The 18,808-nt window shown below is 53.9% G+C and overlaps 2 long non-coding RNA genes across 2 annotated transcripts in view; one reads left to right on the plus strand and one right to left on the minus strand.

Moving 5' to 3' along the window:
- The first annotated feature begins 1,196 nt into the window (after positions 1–1,196).
- LOC310886294 overlaps positions 1,197–18,808 on the plus strand; it is a 68,496-nt gene continuing 50,884 nt past the window's right edge. The window contains exon 1 of the long non-coding RNA XR_014575264.1: positions 1,197–1,596. This is a non-coding gene — a long non-coding RNA (uncharacterized lncRNA). The remainder of the gene's footprint in view (positions 1,597–18,808) is intronic.
- Positions 8,250–18,808, minus strand: part of LOC310886300 — a 176,379-nt gene continuing 165,820 nt past the window's right edge. Inside the window, exon 2 of the long non-coding RNA XR_014575270.1 lies at positions 8,250–9,014. This is a non-coding gene — a long non-coding RNA (uncharacterized lncRNA). The remainder of the gene's footprint in view (positions 9,015–18,808) is intronic.

Genomic DNA, 18,808 nt, shown 5'->3' on the forward strand with positions numbered 1-18,808 from the left:
GCTAGTCATACCGGACATTATGTGCAACGGGTTGCTGATTTCACGTGAGGAGTACGATTAATAAATCCGTCTGATACGAACTGCATGAGATATGTGGTGGAGAGTTGTTGTTGGAGCATGTCCTGTGAGCATTCATTAAAATGGGGTCTTGTTATGCGCTTGAGTGGAGTTGTATTGGGTGTTGTGGGGTATGGTCCTAGAACATTCATGCCGGGTGGTTTGGTAGGAGTGTGTTTAAGGGTTTAATGGCCGTGTACATGTATGGGTTTAGCACCTGCTTATAAGATAGTCCGTATATAATGTATATTACTGGTACTATAGTATGTATGTATATGGGGTATATAAATTTATGCACGAATATGCATAACCAAATACCCCCGCCTCGGGGGGGGAGGGGGGGGGGGTTAAGCATAATGGCATAGATGGGGTAGAATTATTGGGGGCTTGCGGTTAGTTCCTGTAGTTGAGAACAATGGCGGCTTTTCGAGCCGCAGGCCTCGGGTAGTGTCCGGGCAGGAATAATGACTTATTTTATGTTTTTTTTAGGGATTTGCTTTGCGGTGGGTGTTTTGGGTGTGGCGTCGAATCCTTCGCCGTATTATGGGGTTGTTGGTTTGGTGTTAGCGTCTGTGGCGGGGTGCGGGTGGTTGCTGGGCCTTGGGGTTTCGTTCGTGGCTTTAGTGCTGTTTATGGTGTATTTGGGGGGTATGCTGGTGGTGTTTGTTTATTCAGTAGCTTTAGCAGCGGAGCCTTTCCCTGGGGCTTGGGGGGATTGACGGGTGATTGGATGTGCAGTAGCGTTTGTGGCAATTGTTTTTGGGGGGTTGGTGTTTGGGGGGTTTATGGGGGCTTGGAAGTTCGGGGTTTCTACTGTGAATAATGTTGGGGTGTTTGTTGTTCGGTCGGATTTTAGTGGAGTTTCCATGTTTTATTCACATGGGGCAGGGATGTTTTTAGTGGCGGGTTGGGGGCTGTTGTTGACTTTGTTTGTTGTATTGGAGCTTGTGCGGGGGTTGTCGCGGGGTGCTATTCGGGCGGTTTAGGGGTTAGGGTCAGAGAATAGTTTATTGAAAATGCCAGCTTTGGGAGCTGGAGATAAAGGTTTGAGTCCTTTTTTTCTGAGTTTGGGGTACTCTAAGAAGTGGTAAGTCTTCAATCTTTGGTTTACAAGACCAATGTTTTTATAAACTATTAGAGTATTTAGCAGTTGAGTATTTTGTTTTCTAGGGCGCTTGCGGCGGGGAGGAGAAATAGGAGGATAGTGAAGTAGGCGATTGAAGCGAGTTGGCCGATGATGATGAATGGGTGTTCGACGGGTTGGCTTCCTACTCATGTTAGGACGAGGAGGTCGGCGACTAGTACTCAGAATAGGAGCTGGGAGAGTGGTCGGAATGTTATTGCTCGTTGTTTTGATTTGTGCAGGAATGGGATTAGGAATAGGATCAGTACGGAGGCGGCCAGTGCTAATACGCCTCCTAGTTTATTTGGGATTGAACGTAGGATGGCGTAGGCGAATAGGAAGTATCATTCTGGCTTGATGTGTGGTGGGGTTACTAGCGGGTTTGCTGGGGTGAAGTTTTCTGGGTCTCCCAGGAGGTTAACCGCTCATGCTTCTTTCTTATGAGACGTTAGTAAACCAATTACATAGCCTTGTCAAGACTAAATCACAGGTAAAAATCCTGTACATCTCATGTGGCCAACCACTCCCAACTAGGATTCCAAGACGCCTCATCACCCATCATAGAAGAACTCGTTGAATTCCACGACCACGCCCTAATCGTTGCCCTAGCTATCTGCAGCCTAGTTCTCTACCTTTTAGCCCACATACTAACAGAAAAACTCTCGTCCAATGCTGTAGACGCCCAAGAAGTAGAGCTGATCTGGACAATCCTACCTGCTATCGTCCTGGTACTCCTCGCCCTCCCATCCCTACAAATCCTCTACATAATGGACGAAATCGACGAACCAGACCTCACCCTAAAAGCCATCGGCCACCAATGATACTGAAGCTACGAATACACAGACTTCAAAGACCTATCATTCGACTCCTACATAGTGCCCACCCCAGACTTACCCAACGGCCACTTCCGACTGCTAGAAGTTGACCACCGCGTAGTTATCCCAATAGAATCCCCCATCCGCGTGATCATTACTGCAGGAGACGTACTCCACTCCTGAGCAGTCCCAACGCTCGGAGTTAAAACAGACGCAATCCCAGGCCGACTAAACCAAACTTCATTCATTACCACCCGGCCTGGGATTTTTTACGGACAATGCTCAGAAATTTGCGGGGCTAATCACAGCTACATACCCATTGTAGTAGAATCAACCCCACTCCCACATTTCGAGGCCTGATCGTCCCTTCTATCATCATCCTAATCATTAAGAAGCTATGCAACAGCACTAGCCTTTTAAGCTAGCCAAAGAGGGACTTCCCCCTCCTTAATGATATGCCACAGCTTAACCCCGCACCATGATTTTCAATCATAATTATAACCTGATTAACCCTAGCACTCCTCATCCAACCAAAACTACTAGCCTTCACCACAACCAACCCCCCATCAAATAAGACCTCCCTCACTACCAAACCCACACCATGATCCTGACCATGAACCTAAGCTTCTTTGACCAATTTTCCAGCCCCAATCTATTTGGCATCCCCTTAATCCTACTATCCCTACTCTTCCCAGCCCTACTATTCCCGTCCCCAAACAACCGATGAATCAACAACCGCCTTTCTACTATCCAAACATGACTCCTTCACCTAATCACAAAACAACTAATAGTCCCACTCAACAAAAATGGCCACAAATGAGCCATAATATTTACATCCCTAATAATCATACTTCTTACAATCAACCTTCTAGGCCTCCTTCCATATACATTCACCCCAACCACCCAACTATCTATGAACATAGCCCTAGCCTTCCCACTATGGCTCGCCACACTACTAACAGGCCTACGAAACCAACCATCAGCCTCTTTAGCCCACCTATTACCCGAAGGTACCCCTACACCCCTAATCCCCGCACTAATCCTGATCGAAACAACCAGCCTACTAATCCGCCCCCTAGCCCTCGGAGTCCGCCTTACAGCCAACCTTACAGCAGGACACTTACTCATCCAACTCATCTCTACAGCCTCCATTGCATTAATACCCACCCTTCCTGCAGTATCCATCCTAACAATAATCATCCTACTACTCCTAACCATCCTAGAAGTAGCAGTAGCCATAATCCAGGCCTACGTCTTCGTGCTCCTTCTAAGCCTATACTTACAAGAAAACATCTAATGGCACACCAAGCACACTCATACCACATAGTTGACCCAAGCCCTTGACCAATCTTCGGGGCAGCCGCCGCCCTACTCACAACCTCAGGATTAATCATGTGATTCCACTACAACTCATCCATACTACTAACCCTAGGCCTCATCTCAATACTCCTAGTAATACTCCAATGATGACGAGACATTGTACGAGAAAGCACCTTCCAAGGCCATCACACTCCCACAGTCCAAAAAGGCCTACGATACGGCATAATCCTTTTCATCACATCCGAAGCATTCTTCTTCTTAGGCTTCTTCTGAGCGTTCTTCCACTCGAGCCTGGCCCCAACCCCAGAACTAGGAGGCCAATGACCCCCAACAGGAATTAAACCACTCAACCCGATAGAAGTCCCCCTACTAAACACAGCCATCCTACTAGCCTCAGGCGTTACCGTAACGTGAGCCCATCACAGCATCACAGAAGGAAACCGAAAACATGCCATCCACGCCCTAACCCTAACGATCCTCTTGGGATTCTACTTCACAGCCCTACAAGCAATAGAATACCACGAAGCCCCATTCTCAATCGCTGATAGCGTCTACGGATCTACCTTCTTCGTTGCCACTGGATTCCACGGACTCCACGTAATCATCGGATCCTCCTTCCTGACCGTCTGCCTCTTCCGACTGATCAAGTTCCACTTTACATCAGACCACCACTTCGGATTCGAGGCAGCAGCCTGATACTGACACTTCGTAGACGTCATCTGACTATTCCTCTACATAACCATCTACTGATGAGGATCTTGCTCTTCTAGTATATTAATTACAATTGACTTCCAATCTCTAGAATCTGGTATAAACCCAGAGGAGAGCAATGAACGCACTCATGTTCATATTCGCCCTATCATCAATCCTAAGCGCCGCCCTAACCGCATTAAACTTCTGACTCGCCCAAATAAACCCCGACTCAGAGAAACTCTCACCGTACGAATGTGGATTCGACCCACTTGGATCTGCTCGATTACCATTCTCAGTCCGATTCTTCCTCAGTAGCCATCCTGTTCGTCCTATTCGACCTAGAAATCGCCCTCCTACTCCCCCTGCCATGAGCCGTCCAACTCCAATCCCCCCTAATGACCCTCACCTGAACTGTAGTGATCCTCCTTCTCCTAACACTCGGACTGGCCTACGAGTGAATTCAAGGGGGCCTAGAATGAGCAGAATAACAGAAAGTTAGTCTAACCAAAAAGATAGCTGGTTTCGACCCAGCAGATTACAGCCAACCCTGTAACTTTCTTATGTCGCCCCTACATTTAAGCTTCTACTCAGCCTTCATTTTCAGCGGACTAGGACTAGCCTTCCACCGAACCCACCTAGTATCCGCCCTACTATGCCTTGAAAGCATAATATTATCGATATTCGTAGGCCTATCAATATGATCCATCGAAAACCAAGTCTCCTCATTCACCATGGTACCAATTCTCATGCTAACCTTCTCAGCGTGTGAGGCGGGCACAGGCCTGGCCATCCTAGTAGCCTCCACCCGCACACATGGCTCCGACCATCTACACAACCTAAACCTCCTGCAATGCTAAAAATCATCCTACCCACAATCATACTTCTTCCAACAGCCCTGCTGTCTCCACCAAAATTTCTATGGACTAACACCACCTTATACAGCCTCCTAATCGCTGCCCTAAGCCTACAGTGATTAATCCCAACCTACTACCCCTACAAATTTTTATCCAACTGAACAGGAATTGACCAAATCTCATCCCCCCTCCTAGTACTATCCTGCTGACTACTCCCACTCATAATCATAGCAAGCCAAAACCACCTGCAACAAGAACCCCTACAACGCAAACGAATCTTTATCTCAACCTTAGTCGCAGTCCAGCCATTCATCCTACTAGCCTTTTCCACCACAGAACTAGCACTATTTTACATCTCATTTGAAGCAACCCTCATTCCCACCCTAATCTTAATCACCCGATGGGGGAACCAACCAGAACGCCTAAGCGCTGGCATCTACCTGCTATTCTACACGCCAGTAAGCTCTCTACCCCTGCTAATCACAATCATACACCTATACGTGAAAATTGGCACCCTGCACCTGCCAACCCTACAACTAACCCACCCAACCCTATCCACCTCATGGACAGGAATACTATCAGGTCTAGCACTGCTCATAGCATTCATAGTAAAAGCCCCACTATACGGCCTACACCTCTGACTGCCAAAAGCCCACGTAGAAGCACCCATCGCAGGCTCAATACTCCTCGCCGCCCTACTACTAAAGCTAGGAGGATACGGAATTATACGAGTCACTCTATTTATGGGCCCACTGTCCAACCTCCTGCACTACCCCTTCCTAACCCTGGCCCTATGAGGCGCCCTAATGACTAGCTCAATCTGCCTACGACAGACAGACCTAAAATCACTAATCGCTTATTCATCCGTTAGCCACATAAGCCTAGTTATCGCCGCAGGAATAATCCAAACCCACTGATCATTCTCAGGGGCAATGATCCTAATAATTTCCCATGGACTGACTTCCTCCATACTATTCTGCCTAGCCAACACAAACTATGAACGTACGCACAGCCGAATTCTACTACTCACACGAGGCCTACAACCTCTCCTACCACTCATAGCTACCTGATGATTGCTGGCCAATCTAACAAACATAGCCTTACCCCCAACAACAAACCTCATAGCAGAGCTAACCATTATAATCACCTTATTCAACTGATCTGCCTTCACGATCATCCTAACAGGAATCGCAACCCTACTAACCGCCTCCTACACCTTATTCATACTACTAATGACCCAACGAGGCTCAATCCCCTCCCACATCACATCTATGCAAAACTCAACCACGCGAGAACACCTGCTCATAACACTCCACATTATCCCAATATTCCTCCTAATCCTCAAACCCGAACTGATCTCCGGAATCCCCTCATGCAAGTATAGTTTAAACCAAACATTAGACTGTGATTCTAAGAATAGAAGTTCAAACCTTCTTACCTGCCGAGGGGAGGGTTTAACCAACAAGAGCTGCTAACTCTTACATCTGAGCCTAAAACCTCAGCCCCCTTACTTTTAAAGGATAACAGCAATCCACTGGTCTTAGGAACCACCCATCTTGGTGCAAATCCAAGTAAAAGTAGTGAACCCCACACTACTAATCAACTCCCTCACACTACTCACGCTGACAATCCTCCTAACCCCAATCATCCTGCCATTTCTATTTAAAAACTTTAAAAACACCCCACAAGCCACCACCCGCGCTGTTAAAACCGCATTCCTAATTAGCCTAGCCCCTACAACTGCATTCATCTACTCGGGAATAGAATCTGTCACCTGCCACTGGGAGTGAAAATTCATTATAAACTTTAAAATCCCCCTGAGCCTAAAAATAGACCAATACTCAATAACATTTCTTCCAATCGCCCTATTTGTAACATGATCAATCCTACAATTCGCCATATGATACATGGCCTCAGAGCCATACGTAACAAAATTTTTCACCTACCTACTGACATTCCTAGTCGCCATACTCCTCCTAACAACCGCAAACAACATATTCCTCCTATTCGTAGGCTGGGAAGGAGTACGAATCATGTCCTTCCTTCTCATCGGCTGATGACAAGGCCGAGCAGATGCCAACACCGCCGCCCTACAAGCCGTAATCTACAACCGAATCGGAGACGTCGGACTGATCCTGAGCATAGCATGACTAGCTTCAACATTCAACACCTGAGAGATCCAACAAGCCGTACACCCCCACCAAACCCCAATCCTCCCCCTCATAGGATTAATCCTCGCAGCCGCAGGAAAATCCGCCCAATTTGGACTCCACCCATGACTGCCCGCAGCAATAGAAGGCCCCACCCCAGTATCAGCCCTACTGCACTCCAGTACCATAGTAGTAGCCGGAATCTTCCTGCTCATCCGCATGCACCCCCTGCTAGCCACCAACCAGACAGCCCTAACTGCCTGCCTATGCCTAGGTGCTCTATCAACCCTATTCGCTGCCACATGCGCCCTAACCCAAAATGACATCAAAAAAATCATTGCTTTCTCAACATCCAGCCAACTAGGACTAATAATAGTCACTATCGGACTAAACCTCCCACAACTAGCCTTCCTACACATCTCAACCCATGCCTTCTTTAAAGCCATACTATTCCTATGCTCAGGGTCTATCATCCACAACCTAAACGGAGAACAAGATATCCGAAAGATAGGAGGCCTACAGAAAATACTCCCAGTCACTACTTCCTGCCTAACCATCGGAAACCTGGCGCTGATAGGAACCCCATTCCTAGCCGGATTCTACTCAAAAGACCTCATCATCGAAAGCTTAAACACATCATACCTAAATACTTGAGCCCTACTCCTAACCCTTATAGCCACAGCATTCACCGCAACCTACAGCATCCGCATAACCATCCTAGTCCAAGCTGGACAAACCCGAATCCCCCCAATAGTATCAATAAACGAAAACAACCCACTAATCACCGCCCCCCTAACCCGACTCGCCCTAGGCAGCATTACAGCAGGAATAATCATTACCTCTTTCATCACACCAACCAAAACCCCCCCAATAACCATACCCCTTATCACCAAAACCGCTGCCATCCTCATAACAATCCTAGGAATCATCCTAGCCCTAGAACTATCGAACATAACACACACCCTCACTCACCCCAAACCAAACCCCCTCATAAACTTCTCCTCTGCATTAGGGTACTTCAACCCCCTAGTACACCGATTCTTCTCCAAAAACCTACTAGAAAAGGGACAAAACATTGCCCTACACTTGATCGACCTCTCCTGACTCAAAAAAATAGGGCCAGAGGGCCTTGCTGAACTACAAGTAGCCGCAAGCAAAGCCGCAACCTCAATACACACAGGGCTAATTAAGGCCTACCTAGGATCCTTCGCCCTCTCCATCCTGGTAATAATCCTAATAACACACAGACTCACTAATGGCCCCTAACATCCGCAAATCCCATCCCCTACTAAAAATAATCAACAACTCCCTAATCGACCTACCCGCCCCCTCCAACATCTCTGCCTGATGAAACTTCGGCTCCCTTCTAGCCATCTGCTTAGCCACACAAATCCTAACAGGCCTGCTACTAGCCATACACTACACCGCAGACACTTCACTCGCCTTCTCCTCAGTAGCTCACACATGCCGAGACGTCCAGTACGGATGGCTCATCCGCAACCTCCACGCCAACGGTGCTTCGCTCTTCTTTATCTGCATCTACTTACACATCGGACGAGGCCTCTACTACGGCTCCTACCTATACAAAGAAACCTGAAACACAGGAGTAATCCTCCTACTCACCCTAATAGCAACTGCCTTCGTAGGGTATGTCCTACCATGAGGACAAATGTCATTCTGAGGGGCCACCGTAATCACCAACCTATTCTCAGCCATCCCGTACATTGGGCAAACTCTAGTAGAATGAGCCTGAGGAGGATTCTCAGTAGACAATCCAACCTTAACCCGATTCTTCGCCATCCACTTCCTACTGCCCTTCCTAATTGCAGGAATCACCCTAGTCCACCTAACCTTCCTACACGAATCAGGCTCAAATAACCCACTAGGAATCGTATCAGACTGCGACAAAATCCCATTCCACCCGTACTTCTCCATTAAAGACAGCTTAGGGCTTACCCTAATAATCACCCCTCTAATAGCACTAGCCCTATTTTCACCGAACCTCCTGGTTCTTGGAATCCTAGTTGGGAGTGGTTGGCCACATGAGATGTACAGGATTTTTACCTGTGATTTAGTCTTGACAAGGCTATGTAATTGGTTTACTAACGTCTCATAAGAAAGAAGCATGAGCGGTTAATGCAGTTGGCTTGAAACCCATCCCCAGTGGTGCCAGTGCACTCTCTGGACTCACTGCACTGCATGTCCAGTGGTGCCAGTGCACTCTCTGCACTCACTGCACTGCATCCCCAGTGGTGCCAGTGCACTCACTGGACTCACTGCAGTGCATTCCCTCTGGTGCCAGTGCACTCTGTGGACTCACTGCAGTGCATCCCCAGTGGTGCCATTGCACTCTCTGGACTCACTGCACTGCATCCCCAGTGGTGCCAGTGCACTCTCTGGACTCACTGCACTGCATCACCAGTGGTGCCAGAGCACTCTCTGGACTCACTGCACTGCATCCTCTGTGCTGCCAGTGCACTCTCTGGACTCACTGCACTGCATCCCCAGTGGTGCCAGTGCACTCTCTGGACTCACTGCACTGCAGACCCAGTGGTGCCAGTGCACTCTCTGGACTCACTGCACTGCATCCCCAGTGGTGCCAATGCACTCTCTGGACTCACTGCACTGCATCCCCAGTGGTGCCAGGGCACTCTCTGGACTCACTGAAGTGCATCCCCAGTGGTGCCAGTGCACTCTCTGGAGTCACAGCACTGCATCCCCAGTGGTGCTAGTGCACTCTGTGGACTCACTGCAGTGCATCCCCAGTGGTGCCAGTGCACTCTCTGGACTCACTGAAGGGCATTCTCAGTGGTGCCAGTGCACTCTCTGGACTCACTGCAGTGCATCCCCAGTGGTGCCAGTACACTCACTGGACTGACTGCACTGCATTCCCAGTGGTGCCAGTGCACTCTCTGGACTCACCTCACCGCATCCCCAGTGGTGCCAGTGCACTCTCTGGAGTAACTGCAGTGCATCACCAGTGGTGCCAGTGCACTCTCTGGACTCACTGCACTGCATTCCCAGTGGTGCCAGTGCACTGTCTGGACTCACTGCACTGCATCCCCAGTGGTGCCAGAGCACTCTCTGGACTCACTGCAGTGCATCACCAGTGGTGCCAGTGCACTCTCTGGACTCACTGCACTGCATCCCCAGTGGTGCCAGTGCACTCTCTGGACTCACTGCACTGCATCCCCAGTGGTGCCAGTGCACTCTCTGGACTCCCGGCACCGCATCCCCAGTGGTGCCAGTGCACTCTCTGGGCTCACTGCAGTGCATCCCCAGTGGTGCCAGTGCACTCTCTTGACTCACTGCACTGCATCCCCAGTGGTGCCAGTGTACTCACTGGATTCACTGCACTGCATCCCCAGTGGTGCTAGTGCACTCTCTGGACTCACTGCAGTGCATCCCCAGTGGTACCAGTGCACTCTCTGGACTCACTGCAGTGCAACCCCAGTGGTGCCAGTGCGCTCTCTGGACTCACTGCACTGCATCCCCAGTGGTGCCACTGCACTCTCTGGACTCACTGCAGTGCATCCCCAGTGGTGCCAGTGCACTCTCTGGACTCACTGCAGTGCATCCCCACTGGTGCCAGTGCACTCTCTGGACTCACTGCACTGCATCCCCAGTGGTACCAGTGCACTCTGTGGACTCACTGCAGTGCATCCCCAGTGGTGCCAGTGCACTCTCTGGACTCACTGCACTGCATCCCCAGTGGTGCCAATGCACTCTCTGGACTCACTGCAGTGCATACCCACTGGTGCCAGTGCACTCTCTGGACTCACTGCACTGCATCCCAAGTGGTGCCAGTGCACTCTCTGGAGTCACTGCACTGCATCCCCAGTGGTGGCAGTGCACTCTCTCGAGTCACTGCACTACATCCCCAGTGGTGCCAGTGCACTCACTGGACTCACTGTACTGCATCATCAGTGGTGCCAGTGCACTCTCTGGACTCACTGCAGTGCATCCCCAGTGGTGCCAGTGCACTCTCTGGACTCACTGCACTGAATCCCCAGTGGTGCCAGTGCACTCACTGGACTCACTATACTGCATCACCAGTGGTGCCAGTGCACTCTCTGGACTCACTGCACTGCATCCCCAGTGTTGCCAGTGCATTCACTGGACTCACTGTACTGCATCTCCAGTGGTGCCAGTGCACTCTCTGGGCTCACTGCAGTGCATCCCCAGTGGTGCCAGTGCACTCTCTGGACTCACTGCAGTGCATCTCCACTGGTGCCAGTGCACTCACTGGATTCACTGCACTACATTCCCAGTGGTGCTAGTGCACTCTCTGGACTCACTGCAGTGCATCCCCAGTGGTGCCAGTGCACTCTCTGGACTCACTGAAGTGCATTCTCAGTGGTGCCAGTGCACTCTCTGGACTCACTGCAGTGCATCCCCAGTGGTGCCAGTGCGCTCTCTGGACTCACTGAAGTGCATCCCCAGTGGTGCCAGTGCACTCTCTGGACTCACTGCACTGCATCCCCAGTGGTGCCAGTGCGCTCTCTGGTCTCACTGTACTGCATCCCCAGTGGTGACAGTGCACTCTCTGGACTCACTGCAGTGCATCCCCAGTGCTGCCAGTACACTCTCTGCACTCACTGCACTGCATCCCCAGTGGTGCTAGTGCACTCTGTGGACTCACTGCAGTGCATCCCCAGTGGTGCCAGTGCACTCTCTGGACTCACTGAAGGGCATTCTCAGTGGTGCCAGTGCACTCTCTGGACTCACTGCAGTGCATCACCAGTGGTGCCAGTGCACTCTCTGGACTCTCCGCACCGCATCACCAGTGGTGCCCGTGCACTCTCTGGAGTAACTGCAGTGCATCACCAGTGGTGCCAGTGCACTCTCTGGACTCACTGCACTGCATCCCCAGTGGTGCCAGTGCACTCTCTGGACTCACGGCACTGCATCACCAGTGGTGCCAGAGCACTCTCTGGACTCACTGCACTGCATCCCCAGTGCTGCCAGTGCACTCTCTGGACTCACTGCAGTGCATCCCCCGTGGTGCCAGTGCGATCTCTGGACTCACTTCACTGCATTCCCAGTGGTGCCAGTGCACACTCTGGACTCACTGCACTGCATCCCCACTGGTGCCAGTGCACTCTCTGGACTCACTGCACTGCATCCCCAGTGTTGCCAGTGCACTCTCTGGACTCACTGCACTGCATCTACAGTGGTGCCAGTGCACTCTCTGGACTCACTGCAGTGCATCACCAGTGGTGCCAGTACACTCTCTGGACACACTGAAGTGCATTCTCAGTGGTGCCAGTGCACTCTCTGGACTCACTGCGCTGCATCCCCAGTGGTGCCTGTACACTCACTGGACTCACTGCACTGCATCCCCAGTGGTGCCAGTGCAGTCTCTGCACTCACTGAAGTGCATCTCCAGTGGTGCCAGTGAACTCTCTGGACTCACTGCAGTGCATCCCCAGTGGTGCCAGTGCACTCTCTGGACTCACTGCACTGCATCCCCAGTGGTGCCAGTGCACTCTCTGGACTCACTGCACTGCATCCCCAGTAGTGCCAGTGCACTCTCTGGACTCACTGCTCTGCATCCCCAGTGGTGCCAGTGCACTCTCTGGACTCACTGCACTGCATCCCAGGTGGTGCCAATGCACTCTCTGGACTCACTGCTGTGCATCCCCAGTGGTGCCAGTGCACTCTCTGGACTCACTGAAGTCCATTCTCAGTGGTGCAAGTGCACTCTCTGGACTCACTGCACTGCATCCCCAGTGGTGCCAGTGCGCTCTCTGGACTCACTGATGTGCATCCCCCTTGGTGCCTGTGCACTCTCTGGAGTAACTGCAGGGCATCCCCAGCGGTGCCAAAGCACTCTCTGGACTCCCGGCACCGCATCCCCAGTGGTGCCAGTGCACTCTGGGCTCACTGCACTGCATCCCCAGTGGTGCCAGTGCACTCTCTGGAGTCACTGCACTGCATCCCCAGTGGTGCCAATGCACTCTCTGGACCTCCGGCACCGCATCCCCATTGGAGCCAGTGCACTCTCTGGACTCGCGGCACTGCATCCCCAGTGGTTCCAGTGCACTCTCTCGAGTCACTGCACTACATCCCCAGTTGTGCCAGTGCACTCACTGGACTCACTGTACTGCATCATCAGTGGTGCCAGTGCGCTCTCTGGACTCACTGCACTGCATCCCCAGTGGTGCCAGTGCACTCTCTGGACTCACTGCACTGCATCCCCAGTGGTGCCAGTGCACTCTGTGGACTCACTGCACTGCATCCCCAGTGGTGCCAGTGCTATCCCTGGACTCACTGTAGTGCATCCCCAGTGGTGCCAGTGCACTCTCTGGACTCACTGCAGTGCGTCCCAATGGTGCCAGTGCACTCTCTGGACTCACTGCACTGCATCCCCAGTGGTGCCAGTGCACTCACTGGACTCACTGCGCTGCATCCCAAGTGGTGCCAGTGCACTCTCTGGGGTCACTGCAGGGCATCCCCAGTGGTGCCAGAGCACTCTCTGGACTCACTGCACTGCATCCCCAGTGGTGCCAGTGCTATCCCTGGACTCACTGTAGTGCATCCCCAGTGGTGCAGGTGCACTCTCTGGACTCACTGCACTGCATCCCCAGTGGTTCCAGTGCACTCTCTGGACTCACTGAAGTGCATCCCCAGTGCACTCTCTGGACTCACTGCAGTGCATTCCCGGTGGTGCCAGTGCACTCTCTGGACTCACTGCAGTGCATCCCCAGTGGTGCTAGTGCACTCTGGACTCACTGCAGTGCATCCCCAGTGGTGACAGTGCACTCTCTGGACTCACTGCACTGCATCCCCAGTGGTGCCAGTGCACTCTCTGGACTCACTGCACTGCATCCCCCGTGGTGCCAGTGCGATCTCTGGACTCACTGCACTGCATTCCCAGTGGTGCCAGTGCACACTCTGGACTCACTGCACTGCATCCCCACTGGTGCCAGTGCACTCTCTGGACTCACTGCACTGCATCCCCAGTTGTGCCAGTGCACTCTCTGGACTCACTGCACTGCATCCACAGTGGTGCCAGTGCACTCTCTGGACTCACTGCAGTGCATCACCAGTGGTGCCAGTACACTCTCTGGACACACTGAAGTGCATTCTCAGTGGTGCCAGTGCACTCTCTGGACTCACTGCGCTGCATCCCCAGTGGTGCCTGTACACTCACTGGACTCACTGCACTGCATCCCCAGTGGTGCCAGTGCAGTCTCTGCACTCACTGAAGTGCATCTCCAGTGGTGCCAGTGAACTCTCTGGACTCACTGCAGTGCATCCCCAGTGGTGCCAGTGCACTCTCTGGACTCACTGCACTGCATCCCCAGTGGTGCCAGTGCACTCTCTGGACTCACTGCACTGCATCCCCAGTGGTGCCAGTGCACTCTCTGGACTCACTGTACTGCATCCCCAGTGGTGCCAGTGCACTCTCTGGACTCACTGCACTGCATCCCCAGTGGTGCCAATGCACTCTCTGGACTCACTGCTGTGCATCCCCAGTGGTGCCAGTGCACTCTCTGGACTCACTGAAGTGCATTCTCAGTGGTGCAAGTGCACTCTCTGGACTCACTGCACTGCATCCCCAGTGGTGTCAGTGCGCTCTCTGGACTCACTGAAGTGCATCCCCAGTGGTGCCAGTGCACTCTCTGGACTCACTGATGTGCATCCCCCTTGGTGCCTGTGCACTCTCTGGAGTAACTGCAGGCCATCCCCAGCGGTGCCAAAGCACTCTCTGGACTCCCGGCACCGCATCCCCAGTGGTGCCAGTGCACTCTCTGGGCTCACTGCACTGCATCCCCAGTGGTGCCAGTGCACTCTCTGGAGTCAGTGCACTGCATCCCCAGTGGTGCCAATGCACTCTCTGGACCTCCGGCACCGCATCCCCAGTGGAGCCAGTGCACTCTCTGGACTCGCGGCACTGCATCCCCAGTGGTTCCAGTGCACTCTCTCGAGTCACTGCACTACATCCCCAGTTGTGCCAGTGCACTCACTGGACTCACTGTACTGCATCATCAGTGGTGCCAGTGCACTCTCTGGACTCACTGCACTGCATCCCCAGTGGTGCCAGTGCACTCTGTGGACTCACTGCACTGCATCCCCAGTGGTGCCAGTGCTATCCCTGGACTCACTGTAGTGCATCCCCAGTGGTGCCAGTGCACTCTCTGGACTCACTGCAGTGCGTCCCAATGGTGCCAGTGCACTCTCTGGACTCACTGCACTGCATCCCCAGTGGTGCCAGTGCACTCACTGGACTCACTGCGCTGCATCCCAAGTTGTGCCAGTGCACTCTCTGGGCTCACTGCAGGGCATCCCCGGTGGTGCCAGAGCACTCTCTGGACTCACTGCACTGCATCCCCAGTGGTGCCAGTGCTATCCCTGGACTCACTGTAGTGCATCCCCAGTGGTGCAGGTGCACTCTCTGGAGTCACTGCAGGGCATCCCCAGTGGTTCCAGTGCACTCTCTGGACTCACTGCAGTGCATTCCCGGTGGTGCCAGTGCACTCTCTGGACTCACTGCAGTGCATCCCCAGTGGTGCTAGTGCACTCTGGACTCACTGCAGTGCATCCCCAGTGGTGACAGTGCACTCTCTGGACTCACTGCACTGCATCCCCAGTGGTGCCAGTGCACTCTCTGGACTCACTGCACTGCATTCCCCATTGCTGCCAGTGCACTCTCTGGACTCACTGCAGTGCATCCCCAGTGGTGCTAGTGCACTCTGGACTCACTGCAGTGCATCCCCAGTGGTGCCAGTGCACTCTCTGGACTCACTGTACTGCATCCCCAGTGGTGCCAGTGCACTCTCTGGACTCACCGCACTGCACCCTGAGTGGTGCCAGTGCACTCTCTGGACTCACTGCACCGCATCCCCACTGGTGCCAGTGCACTCTCTGGAGTCACTGCGCTGCATCCCCAGTGGTGCCAAAGCACTCTCTGGACTCCCGCCACCGCATCCCCAGTGGTTCCAGTGCACTCTCTGGACTCACTGCACCGCATCGCCAGTGGTGCCAGTGCACTCTCTGGAGTGACTGCAGTGCATCCCCAGTGGAGCCAGTGCACTCTCTGGACTCACTGCACTGCATCCCCAGTGCTGCCTGTGCATTCTCTGGACTCACTGCAGGGCATCCCCGGTGGAGCCAGTGTACTCTCAGGACTCACTGCAGTGCATCCCCAGTGGTGCCAGTGCACTCTCTGGACTCACTGCACTGCATCCCCAGTGCTGCCAGTGCACTCTCTGGACTCGCGTCACTGCATCCCCAGTGGTGCCAGTGCACTCTCTGGACTCACTGAAGTGCATCCCCAGTGGTGACAGTGCACTCTCTGGACTCACTGCAGTGCATTCCCGGTGGTGCCAGTGCACTCTCTGGACTCACTGCAGTGCATCCCCAGTGGTGCTAGTGCACTCTGGACTCACTGCAGTGCATCCCCAGTGGTGCCAGTGCACCCTCTGGACTCACTGTACTGCATCCCCAGTGGTGCCAGTGCACTCTCTGGACTCACCGCACTGCACCCTGAGTGGTGCCAGTGCACTCTCTGGACTCACTGCAGTGCATTCCCGGTGGTGCCAGTGCACTCTCTGGACTCACTGCAGTGCATCCCCAGTGGTGCCAGTGCACTCTCTGGACTCACTGCAGTGCATCCCCAGTGGTGCTAGTGCACTCTGGACTCACTGCAGTGCATCCCCAGTGGTGCCAGTGCACCCTCTGGACTCACTGTACTGCATCCCCAGTGGTGCCAGTGCACTCTCTGGACTCACCGCACTGCACCCTGAGTGGTGCCAGTGCACTCTCTGGACTCACTGCAGTGCATTCCCGGTGGTGCCAGTGCACTCTCTGGACTCACTGCAGTGCATCCCCAGTGGTGCTAGTGCACTCTGGACTCACTGCAGTGCATCCCCAGTGGTGCCAGTGCACTCTCTAGACTCACTGCACTGAATCCCCAGTGGTGCCAGTGTACTCTCTGGACTCACTGTACTGCATCCCCAGTGGTGCCAGTGCACTCTCTAGAGTCACTGCGCTGCATCCCGATTGGTGCCAGTGCACTCTCTTGACTCACTGTACTGCATCCCCAGTGGTGCCAAAGCACTCTCTGGACTCCCGCCACCGCATCCCCAGTGGTTCCAGTGCACTCACTGGACTCACTGCACTGCATCCCCAGTGGTACCAGTGCACTCTCTGGTCTCACTGCACCGCATCCCCAGTGGTGCCAGTGCACTCTCTGGAGTGACTGCAGTGCATCCCCAGTGGTGCCAGTGCACTCTCTGGACTCGCGTCAATGCATCGCCAGTTGTGCTAATGCACTCTCTGGACTCACTGCACTGCATCCCGAGTGGTGCCAGTGCACTCTCTGGACTCACTGCAGTGCATCCCCAGTGGTGCCAGTGCACTCTCTGGACTCACTGCAGTGCATCCCTAGTGGTGCCAGTGCACTCTCTGGACTCACTGCACTGCATCCCCAGTGCTGCCAGTGCTCTCTCTGGACTCACTGCACTGCATCCCCAGTGGTGCCAGTGCAGTCTCTACACTCACTGAAGTGCATCTCCAGTGGCGCCAGTGAACTCTCTGGACTCACTGCACTGCATCCCCAGTGGTGCCAGTGCACTCTCTGGACTCACTGCACTGCATCCCTAGTGGTGCCAGGGCACTCTCTGCAGACACTGCAGTGCATCCCCAAAGGTGACAGTGCACTCTCTGGACTCACTGCACTGCATCCCCAGTGGTGCCAGTGCACTCTCTGGACTCACTGCACTACTCCAGCCGCGGCAGTCGCTCCAGCCGCGGTAGCCCTCCAGCCTCGGCAGCCGCGGCAACCGCGGCAGCCGCTCCAGCCGCGGCAGCCGCTCCGTCCGCGGCATACGCGGCAGACTCTCCAACCGCGGCAGCCGCTCCAGCCGCGGAAGCCGCGGCAGCCGCTCCAAACGCGGCAGGCGCTCCAACCGCGGCAACCGCTCCAGCCGTGGCAGCCGCTCCACTCGGTAGCGGCTGGAGCGGCTGCCGCGGCTAGAGCGGCTGGAGCGGCTGCCGCGGCTGGAGCTCCTGCCGCGTTTGGAGCGGTTACCGCGGCTGGAGCGGCTGGAGCGGCTGCCGCGGCTGGAGCGGCTGCCGCGGCTGGAGGGGCTAACGCGGCTGGAGAGGCTGACGCGGTTGGAGCGTCTAGAGCGTCTGCCGCGGCTGGAGGGGCTACCGCGGCTGGAGCGGTTGACGCGGCTGGAGCGGAAACCGAGGCTGGAGCGCCACTCTCTGGACTCACTGCACAGCATCACCAGTGGTGCCAGTCCACTCTCTGGACTCACTGCACTGCATCACCAGTGGTGCCAGTGCACTCACTGGACTCACTGCAGTGCATCCCCAGTGGTGCCAGTGCACTCTCTGGACTCACTGCACTGCATCCCCAGTGGCGCTAGTGCACTCTCTGGACTCACTGCAGTGCATCCCCAGTGGTGCCAGTGCACTCTCTGGACACACTGAAGTGCATTTTCAGTGGTGCCAGTGCACTCTCTGGACTCACTGCACTGCATCCCCAGTGGTGCCAGTGCACTCTCTGGACTCACTGCATTGAAGCCCCAGTGGTGCAGGTGCACTCTCTGGACTCACTGCAGTCCATCCCCAGTGGTGCCAGTGCACTCTCTGGACTCACTGCACTGCATCCCCAGTGGTGCCAGTGCACTCTGTGGACTCACTGCAGGGCATCCCCAGTGGTGCCAGTGCACTCTCTGGACTCACTGCACTGCATCCCCAGTCCTGCCAGTGCACTCTCTTGACTCACTGCACTGCATCCCCAGTGGTGCCAGTGCACTCTCTGGACTCACTGCACTG

The sequence above is a fragment of the Anser anser genome (genome assembly GCF_964211835.1).
Source record: "Anser anser genome assembly, chromosome: 25".
In the NCBI taxonomy this organism is placed as follows: Eukaryota; Metazoa; Chordata; class Aves; order Anseriformes; family Anatidae; genus Anser; species Anser anser.